At 47.3% G+C, this 4,951-nt stretch overlaps 1 pseudogene; it reads right to left on the minus strand.

Annotated features, from left to right (window-relative positions):
* Positions 1 to 2,622: 2,622 nt before the first annotated feature.
* LOC100349789 (CDAN1-interacting nuclease 1-like) lies at positions 2,623 to 3,862 on the minus strand (annotated as a pseudogene).
* Positions 3,863 to 4,951: the final 1,089 nt, after the last annotated feature.

Raw genomic sequence — 4,951 nt, forward strand, 5'->3', positions numbered from 1 at the left:
TTGTTTAATGTAAAACAAATCCTTGACAAGGATTTAATAAGATTTTCAACATCTGTACAGATAAATGTACTTTATTCCTAAAGAAAAAAAGCTATTTGGAGCAAGAACCCCTCTTAATATTTTTGCTTAAAGTATGCATGCATGTAGACAACATTGTTTCACATGTAAAATTTTATACTGAAACCAAGATGTCTTATACCTCTCATTTCATCCTCTTGCTCTCTTGATTTAATGCAGCTAACTATAGAGTAAAAAAATCTGACAAGTTTGTGTTAAGGGAAAAGCAACATGCAGAGTTTTGCAGGCCATCTTACATGCAAAATGAACAGTATAAATGATAGATTTGGTCTTTAAAACCAATCAAGCAATATGACTTACGGTGTTTTAAAAGTTATGTTATTGGCCGGCGCCGTGGCTCAATAGGCTAATCCTCCGCCTTGCGGCGCCGGCACACTGGGTTCTAGTCCTGGTCGGGGCGCCGGATTCTGTCCCGGTTGTCCCTCTTCCAGGCCAGCTCTCTGCTGTGGCCTGGGAGTGCAGTGGAGGATGGCCCAAGTGCTTGGGCCCTGCACCCCATGGGAGATCAGGAGAAGCACCTGGCTCCTGGCTTCAGATCAGCGCGATGTGCCGTCTGCGGCAGCCATTGGAGGGTGAACCAACAGCAAAAGGAAAACCGTTCTCTCTGTCTCTCTCACTGTCCACTCTGCCTGTCACACACAAAAAAGTTATGTTATTAATATTTGAAAAATTATCTATTCAACATTATGAAAGTTGTCTTCCCAGCTTGGTGGCAAATATTTTACTAAATATACTTTTTGTTGCAGATTTTTAAGTTCTCCAAAGATAGGCTTAGTTTATTGATGCTTTTGCTTTACACTGAAGTTGATGTATAGTACATGAAAGTGAATAAATTAAAGGGGACAAATAAAATGTCTTTTATTTTGCTTATTTAAATGTTGCTCTTGGGGCTGGCGCTGTGGCAAAGTGGGTAAAGCCAATGCTGCAGTGCTAGCATCCCATTTGGGCACCACTTCGAGTCCTGGCTGCTCCACTTCTGATCCAGTTCTCAGCCATGGCCTGGGAAAACAGTGGAAGATAGCCCAAGTCCTTGGGCCCTTGTATCCAAATAGGAGACCCAGAAGAAGCTCCTGGCTCCTGGCTTCAGATCAGCCCAGCTCTGGGCTGTTGTAGCCATTTGGGAGTAAACCAATGGATGGAAGATCTCTTTCTTTCCGCCTCTCTGTAATTCTGCCTTTTGAATAAATAAACCTAGAGCAACTTTTTTTTTTTATAAAAAAAGATTTATCTGATACACTTGGGTTATTCAAAGCTGAATATTTCTAATGCTTAAATTATTTAAAGATTATAATTATGAGGTATAAAATGCAGGTACAAGCATTGTACAGATGTACTTTGCTTAAATATTTCATTGCCCATTTTTATTATTTATTTGAAAGAGAAAGAATGGGGGAGGGGAGAGAAGATCTCTCCAACCCACTGGTTCACTACCCAACTGCGTGCAATGGCTGAGCATTATTAGGAAGCTGGAATCAGCACAGAGCTGGCACGTGAACCCACGCATGCCGACATGGGATGCAAGTGTCCCAAGTAACATCTTAACTTAGGCCAAACTTCTACTCCAGGATGTGTGTTTAAAAAAATTTTACTCATAAAAATATTGGCCAAAGTACATACTGACAACTAGCCCTGTGATTTTACAAATGGACTCTCCTTAATGCTGGCTTTGCACTTCAGTCCTCTCCACTCAGCCTCCAACCTCAAGTGTGGCTTCCAGACACAACGTAATTAATACTGTTAAATGAGATAAATGTAAGTTGTTTGGTGGTCTGTAAGCATTATTAAAAAAGGAAATTCTCTGGCCGGTGCCGTGGCTCACTAGGCTAATCCTCCGCCTTGCGGCACCAGCACACTGAGTTCTAGTCCCGGTCGGGGCGCCGGATTCTGTGCCGGTTGCCCCTCTTCCAGGCCAGCTCTCTGCTGTGGCCAGGGAGTGCAGTGGAGGATGGCCCAAGTGCTTGGGCTCTGCACCCCATGGGAGACCAGGATACGTACCTGGCTCCTGGCTTCGGATCAGTGCGGTGCGCCGGCTGCGGCGGCCATTGGAGGGTGAACCAACGGCAAAGGAAGACCTTTTTCTCTGTTTCTCTCTCTCACTGTCCACTCTGCCTGTCAAAAAAAAAAAAAAAAAAAAAAAAAAAAAAAAAAGAATGAATGGAGGCTTAGAAGAAAAAAAAAAAGATGATTTGGTAACTGGGAGGAGAACTGAGAAACCACACACCTTTAGTCTCCACATTCTTCCTTTTGTTCAGTATACAAGGAGAAACCATCCAGAAGGAAGAAAGATTATGACTATCTATTAACTAACTGTTTCACAGAGACAGAAATGCTGATAATGAGTGGGTTGTGTCTGTAGTTCTCGGCTGTTCACATCAGCAAGGGACGAAGGAAAACAGGAACTCTTGATGTTTGTCTAAAGAGGTGGTGGTGTGACCACGGGCAGCAAGAGTTCAGCTGAAGTTCAGGGCAGCGGTTGCCAGGAGTTCACACTGCAGGAAAGTGAAATTGCTCCTGGAGTCACCTCCTCCTCTGCGAGCTCCAGGGTCAAGCTGTGCTGTGGCACAAGGTGACGATGTGGGTCGGGAAACAGGCTTTGAGCAGGATGCCCCTCTCCCGGTTGCAGCCCAGCTCCTGGATAAAGCCGTACCAACAGATGACCAAGCCTGGCCCAGATCTGTTCCCATAGCTCCGGGACTGGTCGTGCAGGTAGGCATGGTGGCTACATTCGTTACCAAATGAGGCTTCGCTTTCAACCTAGTGAATTATGTGCCCTTCCACAGCAACTGGTACTTGCAAAATAAAGTCTGGTGTTTTGTCATAACCCTTTGCACGGAGCTGATCTTCATCCAGGAAAGAAAGATTTTTCCCTAGAAGCGAGTCTCTCAGCAGGACTTCATGCTCATGACCAGTGGCGTGTTTGATGCAGACCACCAGTGGTCCACAATAGCAGTTGTTCACAGTGCACTGACAGACCTGATATGCTAGAACTCCATCGTAGCATACTATTTATAACAGACTTCGAGGGTGGAGCTTCCTCCTGTTCTTGGAGAAACCTCTCCAGTATAATGCGAGCCATTAATGAGGGTGCATAGTCCACCTCATTGGCTAACTCCAGGAGCACTGGGACAGCTCCATTCAGATACCTTTGGTAATAACTTTTTTTATTTTTTGACAGGCAGAGTGGACAGTGAGAGAGAGAGACAGAGAGAAAGTCTTCCTTTGCCGTTGGTTCACCCTCCAATGGCCGCCACGGCCGGCGCGCTGCGGCCCGCGCACGGCGCTGATCCGATGGCAGGAGCCAGGAGCCAGGTGCTTTTCCTGGTCTCCCATGGGGTGCAGGGCCCAAGCACCTGGGCCATCCTCCACTGCACTCCCTGGCCACAGCAGAGAGCTGGCCTGGAAGAGGGGCAACCGGGACAGAATCCGGGCCCAAACCGGGACTAGAACCCGGTGTGCCGGCGCCGCTAGGCGGAGGATTAGCCTAGTGAGCCATGGGGCCGGCCTGGTAATAACTTTCAATTGCTTCCAAAGTATGATGATGTTTGACTTGTGTTCTTTTACTATGTTTCTGGTACTCCTGGGAGAAGATGCTCAGCAGAGTGGCCTGCGATTGACTGGGGAACCTCTGCTTCAGCTTCCTCAGGCTCTGCCTGGTGGGCGGTACAGACACTAGGCACTGGGCTATCTCGTCGTACTGGGCTTTGGTCAGTATCATGTTGGGCCAGGGACCACAAGATGGGGGAGACAGGAGAAACACTTGGGGCTCAAGCAGCCTTCATGTCAGGCTGCGAGGGACTGGCACCCAGCCGCTCGGGCCCCTGGGTCCTCGTCCCAAGGTGTGGTTCTTCCACAGCGTTTACTAGAACCTATCCAAAGACTCGCTCACTTCCAGGTTTACATCAGGAGTACTGCCCCTTTCTGATTGGAGGTTACAATAATTAAATCCATAAAGATAAGCCAAATTGCTTGAATTAGGATGAAAAAAAATTACCGCAATTGAATTGTCAGAATTGCCGATTTTTTTTAAAACTGTGTGGTAAAGACTGAAACTAGAAAAGATGATGTGGCCATTTAAGTGTTTTCTAAATGAAATCAGTCATCTTTAGAACTATGCATGACAACAGAGCAATTCACAGTAGTGTTGAACTCAGTGTATCTAAACACAGATTAAGAAATCAGCGTTCTCCTGACGCCTTGGCTGTGTCACATGTGGTATACTTAATGTTTCCTAACTCTGAATATTTTTACTTATGAACATGTAACTTCAAAGAGCTGTTACAAAGACTTAAGTGGTTCAAAGTTCGCACCCTGAGGTCAGATGGTTGGATTTTTTTTTAAAGGTTTATTTATGGGCCGGTGCCGCGGTTCACTAGGCTAATCCTCCACCTTGCGGCGCCGGCACACCGGGTTCTAGTCCCGGTCGGGGTGCCGGATTCTGTGCCGGTTGCCCCTCTTCCAGGCCAGCTCTCCGCTGTGGCCCGGGAGTGCAGTGGAGGATGGCCCAAGTGCTTGGGCCCTGCACCCCCTGGGAGACCAGGATAAGTACCTGGCTCCTGCCATCAGATCAGCGCGGTGCGCTGGCCGCGGTGGCCATTGGAAGGTGAACCAACGGCAAAGGAAGACCTTTCTCTCTCTCTGTCTCTCTCACTGTCCACTCTGCCTGTCCAAAAAAAAAAAAAAAAAAAAAAAAAAGGTTTATTTATTTGTTTGAAAGGCAGAGTTACAGAGAGGCAGAGGCAGAGGCAGAGAGAGAGAGAGAGGTCTTCCATTCTTTGGTTCACTCCCCAGGTGGCTGCAGCAGCTGGAGCTGCGCCGATCCAAAGACAGGAACCAGGAGCTTCTTCCTGGTCTCCCATGTGGGTGCAGGGGCCCA

The sequence above is a fragment of the Oryctolagus cuniculus genome, chromosome 8 (assembly GCF_964237555.1).
Source record: "Oryctolagus cuniculus chromosome 8, mOryCun1.1, whole genome shotgun sequence".
NCBI lineage: Eukaryota > Metazoa > Chordata > Mammalia > Lagomorpha > Leporidae > Oryctolagus > Oryctolagus cuniculus.